This window comes from Diabrotica undecimpunctata, chromosome 2 (genome assembly GCF_040954645.1).
Source record: "Diabrotica undecimpunctata isolate CICGRU chromosome 2, icDiaUnde3, whole genome shotgun sequence".
Lineage (NCBI taxonomy): Eukaryota > Metazoa > Arthropoda > Insecta > Coleoptera > Chrysomelidae > Diabrotica > Diabrotica undecimpunctata.
The window spans coordinates 57,349,738-57,376,585 of record NC_092804.1 but is presented as its reverse complement, the minus strand read 5'-3'; the positions used below and the strand labels follow the sequence as shown (position 1 = coordinate 57,376,585).

Here is a 26,848-nt window from a genome sequence, read left to right as displayed (position 1 = left end):
GAAATTCAGAGTGACAGTGGCAATAAAACTATTCATTCGTACACGAAGAAAAGTAGTGAGGAAGTCGTTCAAAACTGTAGTCAAATGATAGTTACACTGAGAAATGAAGTAATCATTTTTAAGTAATCTGTTTTGTATGAATTTTATTTTTTCTGTAAAATTTAATATAACTTATATATCAATTCTGTACTGATAATTAAAAAGTTGTTAAGTCAAAAATATCGATTTGTATTTTTTTAACAAACAAATTAACGTATTAAAAGTATTTTAGTACGTTAAAAAACCGATAAAAATCGATTGAATTTGAGAGTTAATTTCAAAATAGAGATGAAAAGCAGTTGATTTCTATTACTTTTTATCGTTTTTTTAAGGTTAATAAAACACTTCATCACTCAAAATCTATATTTTGACTCAAGACTTTTTTATTTATCAATACAGAATTATACTTTTGAAATTTCTATTAACTTTGTCTTAAGTTGCTGACTTTTTTTGTTTCCTGTTGAGGAATTTCTTTGAATGTGAATATCTATTAACCTCCAACACCACGATATTTTCGCTGCGCGTAAAAACTCTGCAGCTGCGGCTAGAATGACTGTATACCCCTTAGATTTCTTTCTATGCATCTGAGGTCTCTGAAACTTCTGGTTGTATTGTAGTAAATTCAACTCGCCAGGACATATATATTCAAATTTATGGTAGGAAAGGGTAAAAAGTTGTAATAAAACAGAATAATAAAAATTTATTGTAATTAATATACACGTATACCTCTTCGATTTCTCTTTCTGTGCGTCTGAGGTCTCTGAAACTTCTGGTTGTACAGTACTACATTCAATTCGAATGGATATATCATATTTGTGGTAGGGAGGGGTAAAAAATTGTAATAAAACACAATAATAATAATAGAAATTTATTGTAATTAATACTAATAATAATGTTTATTTAGGAAGCTTAGATTATAATATAGATTTACAAAAAAATAAGCATGCTGAACACTAAATAAACATGAAAAATCACTGAAATAGAGCTACCATAAAAGTAGCACCCCTTGTGCGTGAAAAAAGCAAATATTTAACAAATGTATTGATATAAACAGTTACATATGCGCACTTACAAAAATACATTCATTTTAATATAGCATGTGACATAAATATGTCAATAAATTCAAGAAATGTTGTAGTTGGTAAACAAAGTATATGTATAAGGACAATTTACGCACAGTTAAAAATTTATTCTCGTTGTATAACAGTTCGCTGTAATATCTTCAATTTTTTCCATAAAAATCTAATTAACCACTTCTGAATGTTTATAGAATGCAAGTAAATATTTCTTATTCCACCCCATTCTAAAAGACCATCATAGGCATGGATAAACATAACCCGGATGGGAATAGAATAGAAATATATGCTTTATTGTCATTGAAAATTTTACAATTTTATGGATGAAGCTTACAAAGACTCAGAGAAAAAAGACAATAACAAATTGCATAATCAACCGTAGGAACTAATAAGTTTATTAACTTTCTTAAAAAGGTAGAATTTCCAACACTTAGTTTAAGGAGATGTCAAAAGAACATTTTCATCATCCATGTCTTTATTTTCCAATATCATACATTGTAAAACTATTTATCAGATCCTACATTATATTGAATCCTCTGTATTATTTTGTTGCCTTAGCAGCAATAATAATAATTCATAAATGAGGTATTCCTAAAAATTGATTTAAAAATTTGAATCTTAAAACAATAATAAGTGCATAATAAAAAACAAAAAAAATCTTTATAAAAGCCCTCTTAACTTAATCACTATATTATTTGCTTGAGTATATTATATATTGCTATTTTGGCAATTTTGGGTTGTTAGTTTTTTTGTTCTGTAATCACAATCTGGAAGCGAAAGAGCCTTCACTGGAGAGTATTGTTGATACAAGTTTTTTTTACATTTAAATCCATTAAACGTTACAATTCATTTTGTTAGAATGCATAAAATTTTGACAAAATAGTTTTTTAAATGCCCTCTGACATTGTATGGGAGTTGGATTGATGGAATTTCCACCTTGTTGTCTTATACTACCAAAATAATTTTCCACACAGTCTTGGTTAAGTCTTCTTGTTTTTAAGTATTTAAAATCATGAGACTTTAAGTTATCCCAAAGCTTTATAACACCATTCATTGTTACAATCCAACACTTTTTTGATTGTGAACGACATGTTATATATTTTCCTGTTTTATCTAATATTCTCAGTTTATGTACCAAATCTATCATAGAATCTAGGTAATTGATCTGAAAATCAGTTCCCTCAAATACATTTTTTAAATTTGTTAGGATTATTCTTATCAGTAGAATTTAACATATCAAACAAATTATTAAATTTTTCAATAATTTTTATTGTTCCCAATGCATCTGATAGAAGAATACCAAGAGAAATATATGTATACATAGAACTTGCAACAGTGTTACTTAAAATTTGAGATGCTAGTTTTACTCGCATTTTTTCAAAAAATGTAGGATATATATATATATATATATATATATATATATATATATATATATATATATATATATATATATATATATATATATATATATACAGGGTGGTCCTTAAGTAATTGTACAAACGAAAGCCGTAAATTCTACACTTTAGAATATTACGATTTAAGCCAACTTGCTCTAATAAAATGTTGATATTAAGAAAGATACAGGGTGTTAAAGTGGAAATTTAAAATTCTATTTTTCGCTATAACTTTTACGTTTGTAAATATTTTTGGACAAAAATTTATATTTGAATGCTTTAAAGCAGGATAAATTATACTATTATACAAACTTTAATGTAACTGATAGAGGGCGCCACATATGCCACATGTGTGGCATAGATTTGCGCTTAACTTTTTTGCTCTTTAAGTTAGCTCTATTTGTGTTAAAAAATATTAAAGATACATTATTTTTACAAGGAAAAGGTATACTTGTTAGTAACCTCAAAATTTAACCGTTTTCGAGATATTAGCATTTTATAAGTCAGTTGCTTAATAATTCTTAGTTGTAATATTTGTGCGGTAAAGCACTGAATACCTGTAGATAAGCATAATTCACAGTTTATTCTTATTATCTTATTACAACAGCTCAAAGATAATAATGTAACATTACAAAATGTTTGTTATGGCTGCTAAATGTCTTATTGAAGAAAATATTCTTCATCTTCTTCTTTAGGTGCCGTGTCCGTATTCAGACGTTGGCCGTCATCATGTTTACAATTTCCCTTTTCTATCGCTTCTTAAGTTTCTATACCTACTGGCGTTGTATTACTTTTTCCCTATTGTAAAATGGTGAAAACCCAAAGTATGTGGTTTATGGTACACCACCACATTCTAGAGAGAAGGCAGTGAGAACATACTTAAATATAACTGTTCTGAACGTTGGATTGATCGTGGCAGTCATATTCCTTGGCAATGTGGTGAGATATTGATATAATTATTTAATTTATAAAAAATCCCAAAAGAATACTAATTATTCATTACGTAAATTGTTTACCCATTTTTATTAGAACAATTAGAAACTAAAGCCCAGGTATTGAATAACACAGATGTGTCTTGTTTCATAATACTTTTGCTACCAATCTAAACTTAAAGACTCAGCATTTTTACAAAAACATCATCGTTGGCCTAATAACCGATATTGTTATAAATATAGTAAACACACAGGTAATTTAGTTCAGCATAATATTAGTTCGTTAGTTAATTATAATAGACCATTTGTTAGAGATGTAATTATAGTTACTCGTAAGCTGTAACGTAAATATATGAATAAGTAATGTCATCGATAGGTTATTCCGTGTTTATATAAGTAACCAATGAATCAGATACATCACAGTTTAATACATTATTTAACCTCTGCGACAAATAAGATGTAGTTCCATAATATACCATAAGGTTTGGATATGTATCCAAAAGAATATATTCATCCATTATACATTATAGCCACCACGTAGCCCAGAATTTAATCCACTTGATTTTGGTGTATTAAAACAACGTGTCTATAAGAATCCCATAAACAATCGCAACCAACTATGGGAAGAAATAAATACTGCAGCAGTTTCTTTAGAACCAATGATGCTATTTAATATGAGACGATCTTTTATGTAATATATTGACAAATGAATTAAAGAAAATTGTGGACATATCGAACACTTACTTTGACAAAAAGTTATGTTATTTAGTTTAACTATTTCTTAATTTGGTTTGTAAACAAAATGTTTTAATTATGACTTTAATTTAACATAAAACGTAAAATGTTTGATGTAAAATCCTATTATTCTGTTTTTGTCAAATCCTATTATTAATTATCCTGCTGATATATTTATTTTATTTAATATTTCGTTAACTATTAACTTTAGTTAAAGGTATTTTATACCAAAATTTAGATTTATTAATGTTTTTGTCTATTTTTTCTTCGTTGCCTGAAGTAATTGCCTTCAATCAGAATTATGCAGCTGATTTGTAAAATGCGATTATCATGAAAACTGTTAAGTTTTGAAGCTATTAAAAAGTATACCTTTTTTTTGTTAAAATAATGTATCTTTAATATTTTTCGTCACAAATACAGGTAACTCAAAGAGCAAAAAAGTTAAGTGCAAATTTATGCCGCATATGTAGCATATGTGGCGCCCTCTATCAGCTACATCAAAGTGTGCATCAAATTATAATTTCTCATATTTAAAAGTACCCAGTTGTTAATTTTTATGCATAAATCTTTACAAACATGAAAGTTATAGCGAAAAATATAATTTTAAATTTGCACTTTAACACCCTGTATCTTTCTTAATATCAATATTTTATTAAAGCAATTTGACTTAAATCGTAATATTTTAAAGTGCACAATTTACGGTTTTCGTTTGTACAATTACTTAAGGACCACCCTGTATATATGGGAGTGTGTTAGTTTTGGTGCACACTTATAGAACTGCTTTTTATCTTCATGATAAAAAGTTTCTATAAATGACCAAGATGTTTTTTTGTCATCAAAATAAAAAACATTATTAATTAAGTTATTTCTAGTGGCTTTAATTAAATGACATGGATCAAATATATAAACAATTTTTTGTCCATTGACATAAAATTCTGAGTTAGTTGGAGAAATCCCCAGTAATTTACTCAATTTTAGAAAATAAGACAATTCACATATAAACCTGATTGAAATAGTTTAGAAATACATTCTTTTATATTAGGAAGAAGGTGATTTGCTTCAAAGGTAGTGTTTACAAAGAAATATGCTAGTTGTTGTTTCCAATTTGAATATAAGCCTCGAACCATTATCACAAGTACATTTTGTGCAATTATTGATTCCTTTTTCCCATTTCCTATATCATATAGACCAACAATCTCATCACGACGTGTATCAAAAAATAAATTACTTTTAATAGACATTTCATCAATACAAACACTACAGTGCTTGTCCTGATCTAACATTGTGTTCACTTTTAACTTTAGGGCATCAAATATTTGGTCATTATTCAAACCAGGTTTACAGACCAAATTTTCAGTAATTTTTTGAAGACTTCGTTTTGAGGGCAAATACAATATTCTTTCCATAAAAGCATAGGCTCTTGGGCCCAAAAAATATAGTGTTAATGCAAATTGTTTATATTCATCAGAATACCTTCTACTTTTTGGACGTTTAGTTTTTAAAATTGCTTGAGCTTTCACTATTTGTGCTAGGGATTTGTTTAAAAGTTTGTCAAACATTTGAAAAAAATTAATTAAAGATTTATTGTCTTCCTTCTGTTTGGAAGACATATATGCTTTTTTGCATTTGCACGCAATTTTTTTATTTTTAACCTCATTTTCCTTTTTCTGGGTGTATCACCAGACAACTTGGAGAGGGTTTGTGTTGCAGCTGATGTGAAACATTGTGGAGTATGGGGCCTATGTGGAGTAGACACTTCTTGCCTATTAACATCAACATCTGAAATATAAAAATATATTTAATAACCAAATAACATATAAATGTTCAAAGTAGATATGTTAATGCTTATTAGTGATTAGTTGAATGCATAATACAGTTGTAGGAGCAATAAATAAAATAACCTGTTACCAGAAACTCTTCCATCAAAGTATCAGGTATAGTACTATGTTTGTCATCATTAATGGCAACTTGCTGTACATTATATATTTCAGTTGTACCTAAAATCATGACATAAATATTACTCAGTATGTAACCATAAGATATATGTTCTTAATAAGGCTGATAAAAGATCATTCCATTTCACAATCCAGATCTTGTTTATATTATGAAAAACAACAAACAACTTTGTATATAGTTGTAAGTAGATACTGATTTTTATATGACTTTTATAATAAAGCACTATAATTGTGAATAAATAAAAGTATCTACCTTCCAGCCTTATGACTTTCTTTAATGGTTTGTCTGTGTGTTCTGAATATTGGCTGTGTGAGAAAATCGTTGGATGTGCTTGTTCAAATAAGGTCTTCCTTGTGTTTCCTTTGGACATGTACACCGGTTCAAAATGTTTCTCACACATTTTATAATTAGTATGTAATTCAGCATGCTTGGAAAGCAGATCATACCTATTGGCTGCACTGGCGCACACTGTTACTCACACATGTTAAGGACTCAAAATGGAGGTAACATCATAAAAAAAATTTCGGTGACCAACCAAAACCCCCCCCCCCCCCAGAGGCAAATTCTAGGTGAGCTACTAATTCAGCTCTAAAAAAAGTGTATTTAACTAAAATATAAACATTCAGACAACACTTGTAACACGTTTGAATTGAAAATTTAATTTGTTTACCTGCTATGATCATTCGGTATTGAAAAGAGACTAATTCCTTCACCAGTTTTCGATGGGCACCCACGAACAACACAATAAAATCCTTCCTTTCGTGCAGCCATCACAATAAGTTTATTACACAAATATATTAAATTAACTAACTAACTAAATAACTAACTAAAACTAAAATACTAACTAAATAACTAACTAAATTAATTATATTAACTATTAAAAAACAAACACCAAACACTTCTCAATACATAAACAAACATGACATCAAAACTACAAAACTACTTAAAACATGACGGATTTCGCACATGCGCAAAGAAATTTGGATTGCGAAAAAGCCTTCCGTTTCGCTTCTTGTTGGGATGGAGTATTCTGTGTTAAAATCTTTACTTTTTGAATAACCATATGGTAACCTTTATAAATATTAAATAAATAAAAATTTATGTTTTAATTAAATCATAGTATAAAAAAGAAATAGTATGGACACTCGACAGGCGGGAAAAAGTACGCGCATCATTTAGCGCAGGCCATATCGCCATATTGAAAACAGACCGAAATCTTGTGACATCAGACTGGTATTAATGTGACGTGTAGTCATCTGTCGTGATTTGTTTGTTTACTTCTGTGTCGTTTTATTTTTCGTTTAATTAAGTCTAAAAATAATTCTTTTTAGAACTAAATTTTATCAAATTTCAACTTCGTATATTATATACGTAGGTAAATATTAGTTTTGTGGTTTCCAAGAGATATTTGTAATTTCATTATGCCTGGAGACCATTGTGCTGTGAACACTTGCAAAAATTCACGTTCGAAGACGGGAGGTACGTTTTTTACGTTTCCCAAGGATCCTCAAAGGTATGTATTTCTTTTGTCAATATCCGTAACTAATAAACGTAAATTACAAGTTTAAATGATTTAAGACAGGTTCATTTTTGAAGACCCCTACTTTTTGCTGTACCTCTACAACTATTAAAATAATATTTGTGTACTTACTTTTGTATATATTTTCAATAATTTTCAAATTCTTAAAATATATTTGTTTCAGGGCAGAAACCTGGGCACGAGCTGCTGGATGGGAGGATTTATATGTAAAGCTTCCAGCTTTTCATAAAAGTTATCAACTTTGTCATCTACATTTTGATGACAATTGTTTCTTAAATTTATCTCCGTAACAGGCTTAAGCCTACTGCAGTTCCTACCATTTTTTTATGTATGCAGGGATCCTCAGACAATCACCGTGATCATTCATATTCACTTTTAGGTAAGTCATTTTCTATTAGTGTTTTTTGGTAAATACTTATCTATTATTTTTAAAACTTCACTGTCTAAATGGTAATAGCTACGAAGAGTCTCCAAGTCCAATGTTATTTTAATATTAAATATCATGACCTACTCTTGAATCACATTTGAATCATGAATGGATTATATATAATCCATTTAGCATATAACCACGCTATTTGAATCATATGTGATTCATTGGACAGTGAAGTTTTAAATATGTTGGTTATCCCAAAAAGATATTTATTTTTAATATCAGATATTAATGTTTCATTATAAGACATCAAGTGCAAAACGTTATTAAAATTAAAAGGAGGTTTCTAAACTATTGAAACCTATGTTTCAATTTTAAATAGTGTTCCTTATGTTATTATATATCAAAGTTAAGAATGCTCTACAGGTTATACATGGTTATTTAGTCTGTTTGATCCACTCTATGTATAATCCTATTTTTAAAAAACAGTTAAAAATAAAAGTTGTTGAAAGTTATATGAATTTTAATACTAGTAGTAAACATTCAGAGGATTCATTCATAATAAGTGATAGAATTAGCACTCTTTTTCCAAAAGAAATATACAATACATTATAACATTTCTAAATTGGACTTTTTTCTATTATTACAAGAGTATTGACTTATGTATAATACATTTTTTTCTGTTTACAGATAATGTAGATAAATCAACTTCACCACTGTCAGAATTTTCTCCAACATTGAGCACTCAAACACCTTTACTTCTATCTTCCCATACTCCAAGGAAGGAAGTTCTCAGATCAAAAGTAAAGGAATTGAGAAATGAAAATTATCGTTTGTCCCAAAAAATAAATGAACTTGAGAATCAAGTTATAAAATATTTCAAATAAATCTATAAAAAATAAATTAATCGTTTGGATCAATAAATAGATTTTTTTACTACTAACATGAAAAATTACTATTATTTATTTAATTACTACAAGAAGTAAATTTTCTCTCTGTAGGTAAACAGTATTTACTTTTTTACCTAGGTAAATAATGCAAAATAAGTGTTAGTATAGTGCCATGTAGTTGTTTTGATTTGTTGATTTACTTCTAATAAAAGTATTACAATGCCTTTAACTTCTTTTGCCGACACTGTTCACAATAGTGAAGTAAATATTCCCTCAGAGAACTCTGTTACAGGAAATGCAGAAATACATAATGGTTTGTAACAATTGCCCAATTAATTATAATTTTAACCAAATTTCCATGTTCCAAGTCTGGTTAAATACATGTTCATGTTCCAAATATTACAAATAATAGTTTTTTTTATAATTGTTTGTCTTTCAATTTTTTTTGTTTAGAATAAATTAAGCTTACATTAAGAATAAGCTAATATATAAATGTTAGTAGCAAAAAAATACTATACAGTTGTGGTAATCTGAAAACTGTATATAGCACGCATAATTAGTGCGAAAAGAACAGTATGAGGTTGTTCTACTAGCAAAGAGAAGCCGAATATAGTATGAAACTAGTACCGACATACGAGCTTGTTTTTAACACCCATTAGATTGAATTGTAGTTTTGTTAAAGTGACATTCAGTTTTGATAAGGGAAACATCAAATATACGTCTACTTTTTCATTAGTAATGAAATCACAATCAATCTAGGTTTTATCACAAGAAATTCTTGAGATATTTCGGTACCCACATATAGAATTTTATATCTTACTTTTATTTGTGGCATCCTGTCTTATGCTTCTAGAGAATGGTCACCATACTATTTTAACCATATTTACACCCTCGAAAAAATTCAAAATAAGTTTTTCCGGATTTGTGCTTATAGATTAAACTTAAAGAACTTGTCTTTGGTTGAACTAAGGTCAAGGCTAAATATCAGTTCCTTAGAAAACTATAGAACTAAAATGCGATCTAGTCTTTCTCTATAAACTACTTAATCATACAACTGACTGTTCTGATTTATTAGGTCCTATCAACTTTAGATGTAGCACTAGAATTCTTAAAGAAATGTCTTTGTTCTCTATAAAACACTATCACACTAACTATGCCAAATTCCCATATCAGAATTCAGATACTGGGAAATGACTTTAGTCAATCTTATGATCTGCTGGATATTTCTTTCTTTCTCCCCTTCCTTTTACCCTATCAGGATGTCGGATCTGCTGGATATAAAATCTGTAAGATTCAAGCACTGTTTGACTGAGTATATTAGGGATCGAAGATGAGTGACCTTCAACTTGGGAGTTTTCATATAATTTTTATAAGAACTTGGGGGTATTAATTTCATTTTAAAACGATTCCCAGAAAAATTTAATTTATGTAATTTAATAATTGTTTAACAATATTTAATAATTATTTAATATTTAGTTTTAGTATTTGTGTTATGGTTAGGATATTTTACGTTGTTAATTATTTTGTAAAAAAATGGGGTCATCCCGTTAATAAATAAATAAATAAATAATAATTCTGGTTTTATTCGCAAAAAAATAATGCAATTGATATTTCCAGTTAGGAAAATGGTAACCTTTACAACTGAACATAAAATTCAAATTATTAAATGATATTATTCTGGAAGTAGTGCCAACGATATAATCGGTACGTTTTCGTTTTCATTCGAAGGCCCTGTACCATCGAAATCTGCAATTCACAACATTATTTTTAAATTTGAAAAAACTGACTGTGAAAAAATAATTGTAGAAAATGCACGGATAGTGATAGAGATAAATTAACCAGCTCGTGCAATTAATCAAGAACAGGAACAGCGTGAAACTGCCGTAAGTAGTCTAACTGAAATCAATTTTCCTTGTAACAACACCCTAATTTCAACAGAAACTGGGTATCACTGCTAGAACTGTACGAAATACTTTAAAAACAAATAAGCACCATTGCTACTAAAAAAATTTTAAATTCACAGCTATTCTACTAGAAACTGTAGTGAATGCAATTTAAAAAGGCAGGTAAAAAACTTATAATAAAAAAGATGGCCTCTGGCTGTCTTTTATGTAATTTCAGATATAACAAGAAAAAATGCATGTTCTTTATAAAAGCACAAATAGTCAATGTTCAAATAGTCAATGTCTTTACTTTAGTAGGAATAGAAGTTTTTCAGTTTCTTATTTGGTTATGGTAGAAAAGTTTTATTTTTATATAAAATAAATAAAACATTTTTAATAATAATATTTAACTTTTGTATTTTTTAGTTAATAATAAATATTGTATGAGACATGTCTTCTTTTTTTCAATGCAGAGATAAATGCTGGTCATTGTAATTTTTGAGTATTTACGCACCCCACGATACCAGTTGTGTGTTTATAAAATAACGATACCAGCTGAGGATTAAAATTAAAACAATATATTGTCGATTGTAATTAATTCAAATTAACTTGTTTACTAACTTTAAAATAATATAAATACAGTTTATTTTTATACTATGATATAAACACGTCTCTGTTCTAACCACTTGTGCTAGTCCGTAACTGATTTGGTCTGTTTTCAATATGGCGTCTGGATACTTTTATACTTCAAAGGCGCCGACTCCGAGTGTCCTAACTGTTTGTGGTTAAACTGTGATTAAATTAAGAGCCTAACTATAGTTAGTTAGGCACAAAAAATTGGTTATAGACTCATTTGAGTTGTTCCCCTCCACGGAAATCTTTAGTAAAAGGCGAAAGATTTATTCGCTCTGAAGGGAAACAAGAGTGAAGATAAAATTTAAGGGAAGGTGTTTTACCAAAAAGAATTAGTTGATAGTGTGCGGTACGAAACTGGCGACATCTATTAATAAAGAGCGCAAAAAATTCGGTATTTATTCCTTATTAATGGGCATGCAGAAATCTTCAACAATATTTTTGTTATATTTTTAGCTGCTGTATTGGATAACATACAACTAACGACTCCCACAACTTCTTTATTCCAATAATGATTTTCATCGGTAAATAGATTTCCCTTAGCACTTTCTAGCGCACTATTTACTTGGATATTGGAGACTATATTTATATTCTCTGAGATACTAGTGTTATCACTAATGTTCTCGATTTCAATAGATTTGTCCGTTACTCCAATGTTATGTCTTAAATTGGCGCTAGGTTTATTCAAAACACCAGGGTTAGCCTTCAATATTTTTTGTTTGTATTATTTTTCAATATCTTTTTTCCTCCACAAATTCTTTTGGTAACACTCTTCTTCAATCGGGTTTGTTCTTTCTTCCTTTTCCTTTTCAAGGTTTTCTTTTTTTTGTTTTTGCTTTGTGGCTTGCTGGGAATTTTCATTGTCTTTTACTATGTTGAATTGTTTCCATCATTTATACAAAATCCAAAATTCTTCGGTCTTGTCTTTTGGAAATTCATTTATGGTTTTAAAAATTTCAAGAAGTGTTGGTCCTACAATTTTTTCAAACTTTTCATAAGGTAAGTTGTTTATTTTTAAATCTTGAGCAGTAGACATCAAGTTTTTTTCCAATGCATTTGGTATAATCTATGGCATCTGGATTCCAAGGACATAAACCCGTTGCTACAAAGCCATTTTGTCTTGTGTGATTGTTTCGGCGCTTTGTTGTCTCCTATATTTCGTTGCACCGTTTTTCAATATGATTTAAGTGATTTAAATACAGAAACATAAGCCGGTTGTAGAATTCGGGTTGAATTTCCATAAAGACAAATTAAGATAATTTTTAACTGAGAACACAAATCACTCAATTGATAATAAATGTGGGTACTGTGACCGTCCACAAACAAAATACGGGAAATTCTGTATTCTGTTTCACTAGATAAGGATGAAAAACGTTTCCAATGTTTTCAAAAAATAACTCAGTTTTCATCCATCCATTTGGACTTGTACCAATACCTCACTCGTTCGATACTGAAGCAGAATAATAAAAGGGGGAGTTACCCGTCCTTCAGCTAAAAATGTAAATAAAATAGTCAAATTGACCAGCTCAACAGGCCCTAGAGGCCCATGGCTTAGAATTTTTCCACTATTTTCCTCCATTTTTTGTGTGTCCACGGACGTAGTTCTAGAATTTGTAATTCCGATTGTTTGTAGGTCTTCCTTACACGCTTCTAGCCACTTTTTTCGTGGTCGTCCCCTTCCTTTCTTTCCTTCCCCTCTCAGCAGCGAGTCCTTTGCCTACCTTCCATCTGCCATTCTCGCAAGATGACCTAACCGTCTAAGTGTCTTTGTCCTGACAATCTGGTTAATTTGTGGTTTCCCGTACATGTCTTCGATCTCTTCATTTGCTCGTCTCCTCCAAACGTCTTCAGTCTTTTACTCTCCCTAATATCTATCTTAAAACAGTCCGTTCCCAGATGTTCAGGATATTTTCTTAATTTTTTTTTTTCATAACCCATGTTTCGCTTCCTTATAGGACCGTGCATTAGCATTATCAACTTCATAAACATTCCTTGCACCTTTTGTTGCTAACACGCATATGTTTTTAGGGCATAACAGAAAGTAGGTTTCATCGGAATTAGAAACTAGACCAGGCGAATTGAGAATTTCAAAGTATTTTTCGTCTCTTAAGTAGACTTCAATACCATGAAACCATTTTAGGATGTCCATTTCTCGTAACTCGAGAACTTGCGGCAGTAACTGGTTCAGGTACTCTTTTGCATAATAATTGATGTCTCTTCAAAAATGCATTATACCGTCCATCTCGTAGAAGATTATTTTTAAAAGGATCTGGTCGAGGTTTATCATCCAAAAAAGTCTTGACACTTATTTTCAAGTCCTCTTTTCTTCGGGGAAAACCTTTTCGGTGACTTTCCAGTATCCAATGTACCAATGTTTGTTCTTCCTCTGTTGAAAGAATATGGTTTGGTCCTAAAGCTGTTTTCTTAAAGTTTTGGCTTAGTCGAAATTGTAAAATTGAAAGTGGAATTTCATATTTTTTTGATGCAGCTTTTTTTGCCAAACCTTTATTTAAAATGTCGTCTAAAGCTTTCGAAACTGTTTCTTCATCATAATTCTTTGAATATTTTAATTCAGATTTATATTTTGGCATGACCATAATCTGCAAATAATTTGAAAAATTAAAAAAAAACGGCTTAAAATAAGAAATAAATATTGTATACAATGGAGCTGAAGCAAACCGTCCTATTCAGGGTCTGCTTGATTTTTAATTGTATTGTCTCTTAAAAGGGTAAACAAAATTGAAAATTATGATTGCTCTAAAATAAATAAGGTATTTTAGAGTACCCAGTGATTGGCACCAGTACAATACAGTTATTGGCACTAGTGCCGGTTAATTTAGAGAATTAACAAAAAATACCCAGTTAGCAATACATTTTTGAAAATTTTCAAATCAACATAAATTTTTGGGTGTCTCATCGAAATGAAGCTATTCACGAAGATTCAGCTTGTTAGTAATTATTTTTACATTACAGGTACAGGTATTTTTACTACAACTTTTGAACGTAGAACCAGAATAACGTACCACGCAATTTGTAGGACAATGTGGGTGTTTAATTATATTACATATTATATTAATCTTAACTAACCAACAGAAAAAAAATCAGGTGGTTAGGGGGGGGGGGGACTTTTTGATAAAACCTTGCATTTTGTAGGACAAATATTTTTTCGGCTAACTCGGATAATAAAGGGTAAAAATTGGCCCGGGATCCCGAACTATAAGTATTATTCATGTGAAAATTAACACATTTTCGAAAAAATAGACAACATATTATGCAAATGGCGTATTGTGTAGACCTATACTTTTATATGTAATGACTTGCTGTTAATTGATCGATTTTTGACATTACTATCTACAAATGCTTGGATTATCAAAAATACAGAGATATTAAAAAATAGAACACATTGATATTTTATTGTATTTACCAACTTATCAACGAGCAGATTCTCATTTACATAAAAGTAGGAAATAAATAGAATACAAAAATTTTAAAACCTAACCTACCACAGACAAATATACTAGGGTATTTAAACATATCGAACAATATCATCATCATCAACCTCTATGCGTCCACTGCTGGACATAGGTCTCCCTCAGCTCTCATCTGTCTCTGTTTTGTGCAGCTTGCATCCAATTATTGCGAACACGCTTCAGGTCGTCAGTCCATCTAGTTGGTGGGCGTCCTGTGCTCCGTATTGCTTCTTGTCTTGGTCTCCAGTCGACAATACGTTTTGTCCATCGGTTGTCTGATAATTTGGCGATGTGTCCTGTCCAATTCCCTTTTAGCGACGCTATTTTTTGGATGGCTTTTGTTGTTTTTGTTCTACGACGCATTTCTTCGTTTGGGATTCTTTCTCTCAGAGAGATACCCAACATTTGGCGCTCCATAGCCCTCTGAGTCACGCGAATCTTATTCACTACCTTTTTTGTGAGTGTTAATGTTTCCGATCCATAAGTGAGTACAGTTAACACACATTGGTCAATGATTTTCCTTTTGAGGCATATGGGTAGATCCGATTTAAATACATAGTTTAATTTACCAAACGCTTCCCAGGCTAATCCTATTCGACGTGGATGTTCACATGTCTGGTTATCTCTGCCCAACCAACTTATTTCATGTCCTAAGTACTTATACGATGCAGTTTGCACAATATCCCTTCCATCAACAGCAATATTTCGATTTAGCACCAGATTAGTCATTATTTGCGTCTGGTTACCATTAATTGTATTGATACCATGTTCGTTCAGATGTGCCTTCTTACAAGTATTTCTAAAAGCGTCGTGAATAGTTTTGAAGAGACGGTGCCTCCTTGTTGTACTCCTTGCTGTATTTTATTTGTTTTATTTATTTACAGAATTACAGAATTTATTTGTTTCTTGTTCAGATAGTCTTACGCTAGCTGTGGCATTTTGGTAGATATATTTGATTACGTTAGTGTAGCGATGGTCTATTCGGTATTCGGTCAATGCTTTTAAAATTTTCTGATGGCTTATGGTATCGAATGCTTTCTAGTAGTCCATAAATATCAGTGCCATTGGTTTGTTGTATTCTGCAGACTTCTCTATCAGGTTCTTTATCACTAGTAAGTGGTCGTTAGTGTTGTATCCCGATCTAAATCCAGCTTGTTCTCTATGCTGATAGAAGTCTCATTTAGCGTCCAGTCTTTTTTGACATTTCGGAAATCGTTCTCAAAATACAAACATTAGTAAATTAGATGACCTAAGATCAAGAAGGTCAGAATTGTCAGAAAACAACAAAATATTCTCAGCATCAGCTAAGATTCTGCTCAAAGATTCAAAGCAGGTTGAAGGCCAAATCGAGGACCTAAAGACAAAAACTAGGAATCTTGTGAGGAACATAATATATAGTATATATGTATGGATATAATGTATGTATATGTGTACTATACATAATGCTTTATTTAGCGGAGAATATTCTTAGTCTTATGAATTAAAAGTTCGACTAGTAGAAATGCTTGTTTTTCTTACAAAATGTAGAAATGCTTGTTTTTCTTACAAAATTGGACTACATCTTGGAAAAACTGTACCTGTATCCAGACTTGATATATAGTTGTTTTGCTTTTTTTCATTATTTCCCGACTAAATCATCAAAATTTTTTAAATAAAATCCTTTCCGAAATTTTTAACATTTGAAAAAGAAATTTATGTGTGTGAGATTTTTAAATCCTACCTATATGACTTCTTTTAATCAATTAATAATAATACGTTTATTCGTCCATTAATTATTAAAAATCATTATCCTTCTCTGAAACTCTTTACCTAACTTATTGGGCACCTCGGAATTCCACACAGATATGTAACAGTTTTTAGAATATTACGCTTATTTTCCGTTCTACCAAGATAATATCAAATAAAACGCAACATTAAATAAAAAAAATTAAGAGACGATCACGATCGTGTTGCTTAATATATTTTATTCGCATCGTAGTATAAAAATGAAAAAATATTTTAATAATAATAAAATACAATAATAAGATATTAGCTGCTTGTTTATAAGCATTGTTTAAATAGGACTAGTTAGCCAACGCAATGTATAAATTTGTTTGATTCTAATTGAGACAGTCACTAGATGTCACCACTCTTTCTGTCTCAATAGATTTTAATATACCATTGTTTGTTTGATATACATTATACTAGATGGTGTTATGTGAAAAATTTAAACACTAAACTAAACGTCCATTTTTGATCCACTGAATTAAATTCACCAGCGTTGCAATATTTCACTGACATAGTAGCGACAGGTTTACTTACAAATAAAAACAGAAAACAGTTCTGTTACAAAAACAGAACATGAATCACAGGTATTCATTTAAAATAGAGTTATTACTATCAACTACATAGTAAATATCGTGTCAACTAAAATTGTACATACATAAACGTGCTGTGACTTCTAAATTTTCCTATATCTAAATAAGTTTAAAGAATTTAAATATTTTATTTTATTTGGAAGTGTATTACAAAAATTTGGTCCGAGGTAAGTAGAACATTTTAATTCTATGTGTTTAAAACAAAAAACATTTGTATGAGAAATGAACAAATTAGGTATTTAGAAATAAATTTTACCGGATAATACATACATTCGATAATATTTGAAAAAAGTGATTTTAAATTAAAGTAATGTTACTTCCATAATAAATAAATGGTTTTTTACAGATGGCTGGAAATATTTGTTGTTATTACAAATGTGGTTTATCACCATACAAAATTCATAGATTAAGAATGTTCAGATTTCCTACAAAAAATCCTTCGGCTTGTCAAACATGGATATTACACTCTGGTAAGTAAATAGAAACTTTTTTTATATTCTTTTATTTTACACCGTTTCCGTTACGCAATTAACTTGAAAAAATGTTTTTTTTTTTTCATTCATCATTTTTTATTATCGCCAGGGTGCACGCGTCATATTCGAGATGCATTAATTTGAATTTTACGTTTTCTTTGGTATTATAATTATGACATAATAAACTTCGGAAAAACAAATTAGTGAATAAGTATCAAGTTAATAAACATAAACAAAGTATTAGATATTAAAATATGTATTTCTGTAGCTATTTTTATTTATTGTATTGAAAAGTAGAAAGAAGTTCATCTTTATCGGAGAACTAATTTATACAAAGGTCCATCTGGGAAAAAATTATTGGTTTCACGTAAAAATTTTATACTGATATTTGAAGATTCTAAAAGATATATGAGGGTTAGTTAATAATAAATCTGTAAAGACATACAGGTGATTTTGGCTATAAACGTTTATCTAGTTTAGAGAAAAATAGTTAAAATAAAAATTGTAGATTCAAAAAGTTCTTCCATTTGTGAGTTTCTAAATTAAAATATATAAAGAATTCACCAAAATAGTTGCAAAAAACCCTTGATTTTGCAGAAATTTATAAATTTTAATAACTTTGTTTTTGCATAATGGTATGTAATGTAACTAATAAAAATAGTGACGATTTGTTTATCCTAGAAAGCGATTATGTAAACAACTTTTTGTTGAGCTATCCCAGTTTGAAAAAAAATTATGTTTTACGTGCCACAGAAGCCAAGATATTGCAAATTTTGCAATCGCCCTTCATTTTGAAAAAGTTCAAATCTAAAAAAAACCGAGCTCAAATGGTTCTCCATTCTACTTTTCCGAAGCGGTATTTTACGAATACCATCATTTTAACGGGTTATAAATTTTTACATCTTTACCGCATATGCCATATGTAAGTTGGAACGCACAATTCAGATCTTCATTTAGTGTCCCTTCAATTTTCAGCTCTTACTGTTGATAGACAATGGAAGTATGATTTTAAGAATAAAATGCTTTGGTTTTAAATATAAAATGCTCTCTTGCCTAGTAATGGTCATAGAAGATTCTATTTTTTTTTAGAAAGTGTGTTTTTCACCAGTTTTTCATAAGCATCTAAATAAGTTTGTGGCATAAACAATATCAACGTTATTTTAAATGTTTATAAACAGAATAAATAACCTATAAGCTATTTGCTCTGATTGATATTTAGCGCACTTTAATAACTTATTCATTTCCATAATTTCCAGGAGCTATGTTACATGTCTTTGCGCAAAAAAAGAGTTATTATAATTTATAAATAACTGCAAAAATAAGGTTTTTTTTGCAACTATTTCGGTTAATAGTTTCATGTATTTTAATTTGGATACTCTCAAAAATTACATAACTTTTTATGATCTACAACTCTAATAAAAGGTGAAAAAATCTTAAACATATATTTAAAGTCTCTAAAAGGTATATGAGGGGTAGCTCATGACAATTATGTGAAGACTACAGCTAATTTTGCTTTGATTTTTTATTAAACAATCGTAAAAAGTGAAAAAAGTGTATACGTATAAAACGTTTCTTATTCATGTTAGAGATATATGATTAAAATAAAAGTTATAGATCATAAAATGTTCTCTAATATTGAGATTTTTATAATTAAAATACATAAAGAATTGACCGAGATAATTTAAAAACCCTTATTTTTAAAGTAAAATTTATAAATGTTAATATAAATATAAATAATATACATATAAATAACTTTCTTTTTTGCATAACGATATGTAATACAACTATTTAAAATTATGGCAGTTAATGAGTTTTTAAAGGGTGCTAAATATCATACAGAACGACCATACAGTTTATGAGTTATTCAATTTGTTTATCCAGGAGTCCGATTATTTAAAAAACTGTACTTATCCAAACAGTCACTCTAGGGTTATTTTGTAAATAGAAATCGATTTTTATGGCTTCGTTTTAAATTATTAAAAACAAACATCAAGATTATATTAAATTTGTTTTTAAATATCAGTTTGAAGAAATTTTTAGCATATAAAAATTTCTAATAACTTTGACTTTTTTATGTGTTACACTTGTATCTAGGCTCAATATAAAGCTAAACATTTAAAGAAAACCAAAACCTTCTATTGCCCAAAGGAAATCAAATAGCATTTTTTTTTTTCTTGTTTAAGAAATTGCAAATTTTTTCATTGTTTATTGACATTAAGGCTGAAAATTGAACACATTGTAAAAGAATATCTAAATTTTATAATTCGATTTATAAATGGCATACACAGTGAAGAAGTAAATTAGTTTTGAAACATTAAAATAATGGTAATCGTAAAATATCGCCACAGAAAAATGCAAGGGAGATCTGTCCGCTGCAATATCTCAGCTTGTTTCTTGTTATTGGTTATGGAAATTTCTGTTTTTTTAATTGTACTTTTACACCAGCTTTTCATTGAGCCTACGTACAGCCGTATGACATGAAAAATATCAAAAGTAGTATAAATGTTTAGAAGCTAAAAAGCACTTTTTCAAACTGTTTTTTTAATAAAATGTTGAAGTTTAAAAATAAAGCTTCAAATAATCGATTTAAAAAACGTCAAATAACTGTCAAAGGTTAAACACCCTTTTTAAAGTTCCTCACGGATTTTAAAGATTTAAACAGTGTTAAACAGATAAAGTAATTCATCGACGAATTAACAATACGAAGCGAAGTTCTTTAATCACAATGTGATAAGAAAACAAGTATCAAATTTGGTTTTATATTTCAATAGTCAAATTTAATTGCGGCTATATTGGTGTAATTTAAGAAAACCAGTGAAAATCCCAAGAAATAGGTGAGATCCTTTTTTCTTTCTTTCCAGTTTGGGAGAGGGTCCATTAGGTACTCACATTTAGGTATTGTGTTACGGTCTGGGTGACCAGGACTACACATCATGAACAGCAATTAAATATTTACATTTACACAAAACAGCTTCAATTCCAACCCAAAATCATATGTCGTTGCCGCAGTCTCTAGACCTCCTCCCCGTTCGTTTCCTAAAAGGGAACAAGTTATTGTCATGCACTCCATTTTGAATACTGTTTTATTTAAATATATTATAGAAATTGGTGAAATGGTTTATCCAAAAAATATTACTTTTACATCTCGCATTTCGAATAATCGAATCCGCATTTTCCTCACTTCTACCGACATCGTTGATCAACTAATACACCGAACGTCATAATTAATTTCACCGTCATCTTTATCTGCAGGCTTCTTTCTGCGACCAAAAGAATCCTTATTTCAAATGTATCTCCTTCCATTCCGCATTCACTAATCGAGACGTCCCTAAAAAATACGGAACATCAGATGATCAATAGGCATATTATCAGGAGTTTTCCTAGGGTAACATTTGTAATCTCTGACAAGGTGAACTTCGAAGTGCAATTCTCTCTGTTAATTAACCATGAAAATACATCCTTTAAAATATTTTTATTCTCTGACAGACTATAGTGTTTTCTTTGTAAGCTTACGGGTCGTACCGTGGGGTATGATTGCAAAGTCACCAGTTGACCAGTTCACACACTCATTGCAGCTAATGCTCCTCCCTCTTTTTCATTTTCAGCTGACTCTAATGAGTCCTTAATCCTAAATCCTTAACTTCATCAAAAGAATTTCTATCTTCGGAAATTGAGTCCATCTCCGTTAACTACATACCCATCCTGGCTGCCATTATGGATTTATCCATCCCTCGTCGTACTAATTCAAAGCCCATGTTGGCAGTAGGACAAAAAAGGGGAACTTCAATGACAGTCCTCCTGATACTCCTACCATTCTATCTTCATTCGGTATTCTTGCTCTATTAAGTTCTTTTCCTCCTTCGGCATTTTCGATACCACCCAAAGTGGTGGTATCGAAATTATATAATCGGATATTATATTTCCGCTATAAAAATGATTTACAAAGTTAATCCGACTAATTTTACACTCAATTCCACGCAACTTATTACATTTCTTGAGAACTATTTTGTATGTATCACCCCACTACAAGAAGCTTAGAAATCCTCCAACATAGATGGTATTCAAAAGGACTTATTGCAGCTCTACATAGGTACAAGGAAAAGATCACTAAAAACCGTATTACTAGAATCTTAAAAAAGTTAAAAGAACAGCCTACCTCCGACTTACAAGAGTATATATAAGTGCATCCTCTGATAAATCTGATGTCAAATCTAATCACAGCATACATGATGAATAGAATTTCTCTATTTCTCTCGCATTTATTCATTTTTTCTGCTCTCTGTATATTTTTACTTCATCTTTTGCCAAATTTAGACACGATATTTAATTAAGTAAGAAAACTTTATGTACTTCAAATACTAGCCCAGTGTGGAAAAGAAATTGTTAATAAAAAATAACCTTAAAATCTCCAATCTCTTTTTTAATCGAAAGGTTATCCTTGACAATTAAGAGACAGCCAAGATTCTGGCAGAAAATTTAAAAGAAAAGTTTTGCAACAAATCTGAACCTAACCATATATACTCTTTTCTTCCTTCGCCCTTTCATTATTCATCCTCAGTTTCACAAGATACCAATTATCCTAACTCTCGTATAAACTATTTCGAACTAAAAGCTGCACTCAAATCCTATAAAAACACAAAAATTAGGGTTTTCTAGAATAATTTTGAAAAATTTCTCGAAAATTCCTTAGGCACCAACGACCCTCTAAATGAAGCCAGTAAATTTACCACTGACATACCGCTGACAATCGTTAATGAAAGATCTTGTCCTAATCTATACTAAGATAAAAGAAAGATCATTACAAAGAACAAACGAACACAAACGGGTTATGTCATGAAGACAAATCGTTTTTGTCTTCATGACATGTCATTTTTTCGCTGTATTACTAGCTACCATTCTACCACAATTTTACCATTATTTCCCGTTCTCCAACCCTTCCTACTCACATTTTAACCCCACTCCATTAGAAATACAGACAGTTGTACACTTGACTGCTGACTGTTGCTAGAAACAGTCGTCCTCTCTTTCGTCTGCTGAGTCCTATTATTCAGACGTATAATCTCTCTATCGCTATCTATCGCTTGGTACAGACTTACCGCGCTTTTTCTCCACTCTAACTCCCTCGCATGTAGTTACGCGAAAAATACCGAAAATACTATTTTAATCGTGTACAGACGAAAAATGTGCTCTATATCGTGATCTAAGTGTTAGTACCGCGAAACACGTCTTCAGAAACCGGTAACCGGACAGTTTCCCCGTATGAAGAACAACCGCGACTGAAAGCCTCTAAATACCGCGAGTGTGTATATGTGCAGCAGAAGAATTGGTAAGACTTTATATAAAATTAATTTGATATAGTCTGTATAACCTTTTGCCACATATCCTAATTTATTTGAACCAGCCCTATGTAATACAGTCCTCATACACCGAAATTATATTCATAATTTCACATATGTACACCCTTTTTGTACACACACATTTCTTAAGCAATCTATAATCAACAAGATGTCGTAGCAACTGTACTTAACATTGAAGGGGCATTTTATTTAATCTCCAGAAAAGCAATCATTGACAAAATCTCCCACTATAATTTAAATTGTAATATTTTCTCATTTGTAAAAAAATATCCAATTGAAAGAATCTTTAAAGTCCTTGCCAAGGGTAAACTTTTTCAATCTCTTCCTCAAAATTAAGGTGTCCCTTTAGAATCTGTATTAAGTTTAACTTTATTCATTCTTGCCATCAACGAAATTTGCCTCCCATCAAATATGTTCAATACGCTGATGACCTAATCATTTACTGCCATGTTAAATCTGTCTCAACCTCATATAAACTTATACAAAGTGTAGTAAATCTAACGAACTAAGATTATCACTCTCTGAGAGCAAAACCAAATTAATAAAATTTCCCATAGGGATTTCCACTCCCTTGCCCCAAATTTTATTTACCAATTCTCTACTTTCTGTTGTTAATTATTGTAAAATTCTCGGTTTTATGTTTGACTCCAGATTAAATTGAAAACATCAAATCTCTAAACTTAAAATCAATTGTTTTAAAAGGTTGAACATTTTTAAAACCCCCAGTCATCTTCAATGGGGTGCCAATAAAACTACTTCTGAGCGCTTTTCGCTTTAGTCCTATTGAGAGTGTATACCGTGAATCTAATGAACTTTCTCCACCCAAGACGATAATCACTTCTACTTTCGTATGCTGCATCAACATCCGCAAATCCATTTAATCCCGTTCATTCCCTAATTGCCACAGTGCCGTCTTCTTCCACTAACAATAACCAACACCTTATCATAAAACCTATACCTCAATTAATTTGTCCACTACTTAAAAATATTGACCTTTTTCTGACTAGTTCATTTCCTCTACCTTTACTTCCCTCTGGGCTAAAGATCTCCCTTCAATATATACCTCACCCACTATTTTTAACAAACTTGAATCTTCTAACCTTTGTTCTAAACTATTTGTTCAAATTAACTTTCATATATCCATTTAGTCAATACAATTTTCACTGAGCACCTATTAGTTCAAAACATTCATGACATAATACCAAAATCTCTCTGCTTACGATGTAACAGTCTCTCTCATATGGCTGCCTTCTCACACCGGAATTACTGGTAATAAAACAGCAGATCATTGTGCCAAAGAAGCTACCAACCATGCCAATTCAACTAGTTAACGAATCTCGAAATTCGTTTTAAAAAAGTCGGTAGAGGATACTTGACAAAACTTAGAACAAAAGAGCAAAACAACTTTTCATAAACTTCAATCTTTTATTGGTCATCTCTCCCTAGACTTCATAACTATGAGAGAAGCATCGACTATTACAAGACTACGAATCAACCATACCAAACTTACCAACTGCAAACAATTCACCAGCCTGTATAAAGCACTGGACTTGAGAAACCTACTCTAAGGAACTAGAGAATTGTCTATCTCTTCCTCAACTGTAAATTGTATATGTTGATTATGATACTTGAAAATGTTGACTATTTCAATAATTTTGTGTTTACGAAGTGCCAAAACTAAATCATCTACATATCTTTAAAAAAAAGGAATGAAAAAAGTGCAATTGTTGATACAATCACAATCACTGATAACATCATCCATGACATAGCTACTTAGAATGGGTGAAAGACTAGATCCCATAGGACTAGTTTCTGATAGTCCTATGGTATCTTTTTTTTTTCCTATCTAAAAAATTTCTTTTTTCTTACTCTTATACATATATATATATATATATATATATATATATATATATATATATATATATATATATATATATATATATATATATAAACATATATATTGGCACAACTGCGAAGTTATTTATATTTTGAATACAGAACTTAAATTGTTTTTTTACTTTATTGTGCAGAAAGTTGCTTTTTTTAAGTTGTGTTAATAATAATATTGTTGTAGGTAATGCTGCATTGGAAAGTCTGGAGCTACCCGATTTAAAAAAAAATTTCTTTGCAGTAAGCATTTTGTCCAAAAATATCTAAATGCAAACCAAAAAAATATAGTGAGGTAGAAGAGGAAGGTTTGTTAACGACACCACGCGTTTTTTATACGTATTCGATAGCAAAACAACCTCAACCAGTGCCAATAGTGTTTCGCAATACATACATTGCTTATTTTAGTTCATGAAAACAATGTTACAATCAATTTCTATAACTATTAATGTAAACAATTTTGTTTTGTTTTTTTTTTATCTTGAATTATTATTTCGTTAATATTGTCTATGTGTAGATATTAGAATTTTGATAAGTGGTATATAACTATTAAAATAATGCGAATTTAATTTTTGCAATATCTATCACTTTGTAATTTAAAATTATTTCATTAATAAACAGCTCAAATCGGGCGAGTTGATTGAAAAAAGCATTCTCATTTATGTAAACAGAAATACAAAAATGGTGTTTATATCATAAAATACATAAATAAATAAAATAAAGGATACTATTTATTAAAGTGTTGTTTTATTATTCCTTTTATCGCAACACATAGATTAATTTTTCCCTAAATATGTGTTGCCTCTTGTTGTGGCATATCGATGTGTTTATTTGTTTCTAAAGCATTATCAAAAAACCATACCTATAAATTTACTATATTTTCAAACGTCATTTTAAAGATTAAAAGATTGAAAATTTAATTTTCTCAAAACATACATAAAACCATTGTTTAAAAAGATTTTCTTTTTTAAACAATGATAAAACTTAAGTCTTGACTAAAAAATAAACCTCTGCATTAGTGTTCTAAGACGATAGCAATCGAGTATATTTCAATTAAATATTTAATCCTTTTCTAGCAAATCATATAACCAAATTAAATATCTGGTAAACTAATCAAAATTTAAAAAAGGTAGCATTTACCTACTTCATATAAATAGATTACTAACCGATTTAGATTTAGCAAGTCTCAAAGTATAAAAACAATTTGACATATTCGCTCGAAATAGTCAAGTTATCTTTCACTAGACGCATACAACGATAATAACAATAAGCATTTTATTAAAGTTTTATATTTTCTTCACAATCTGGCATCCGTGTACAGGTTTGCCTTAGTTAGAAGACAGGCAAAAATATACTCGAATAGAATCCTGCAGAGAATTAAGTTTCTGTTAATAGTTTTTTAAATTTATGACTAGAGGCCGCCATGTGACGGCAGAATAAAAATCAAACGTTTGTTCCATAAGGATTGTCTAACTAGTCCTATTTAAACAATGTTATAAGTAACGAATAAATACCGAATTTTTTGCGCTCTCTATTAATAGATGTCGCCAGCTACGTACCGCGTGCTACCAACTAATTCTTTCTGGTAAAACTCCCTCCCTTAAATTTTATCGTTACTCTGGTTTCCCTTCAGAGCGAATAAATCTTTCGCCTTTTACTAAAGATTTCCGTGGAGGGGAGCAACTCAAATGAGTCTATAACCAATTTTTTGTGCCTAACTATAGTTGGGCTTTTAATTTAATTAAAACAGAAATTTATATATAGTTATAAAGGTTTATAGCTTACACTTACACTATCAGACTATCACTAATCACTATACCACAGATGACAACATACTACTATAGTTATTAAAAATT

At 30.2% G+C, this 26,848-nt stretch overlaps 1 protein-coding gene, 1 long non-coding RNA gene and 2 other non-coding genes across 4 annotated transcripts in view; 3 read left to right on the top strand and 1 right to left on the bottom strand.

Moving 5' to 3' along the window:
* The window catches only part of PIG-Z (phosphatidylinositol glycan anchor biosynthesis class Z), a 52,339-nt gene that overhangs the window by 12,850 nt on the left and 12,641 nt on the right, over positions 1 to 26,848 (top strand). The gene's annotated exons all lie outside the window — the stretch shown is intronic.
* On the top strand, positions 7,237 to 11,673 carry LOC140434588 (uncharacterized). Its single transcript, XR_011950064.1, has 3 exons — positions 7,237 to 7,645; positions 7,836 to 8,051; positions 8,733 to 11,673. It is a non-coding gene; the product is annotated as an uncharacterized lncRNA (long non-coding RNA).
* On the bottom strand, positions 11,623 to 11,743 carry LOC140435331 (U5 spliceosomal RNA). The gene has a single exon (XR_011950138.1). It is a non-coding gene; the product is annotated as a U5 spliceosomal RNA (small nuclear RNA).
* LOC140435330 (U5 spliceosomal RNA) lies at positions 26,606 to 26,723 on the top strand. The gene has a single exon (XR_011950137.1). It is a non-coding gene; the product is annotated as a U5 spliceosomal RNA (small nuclear RNA).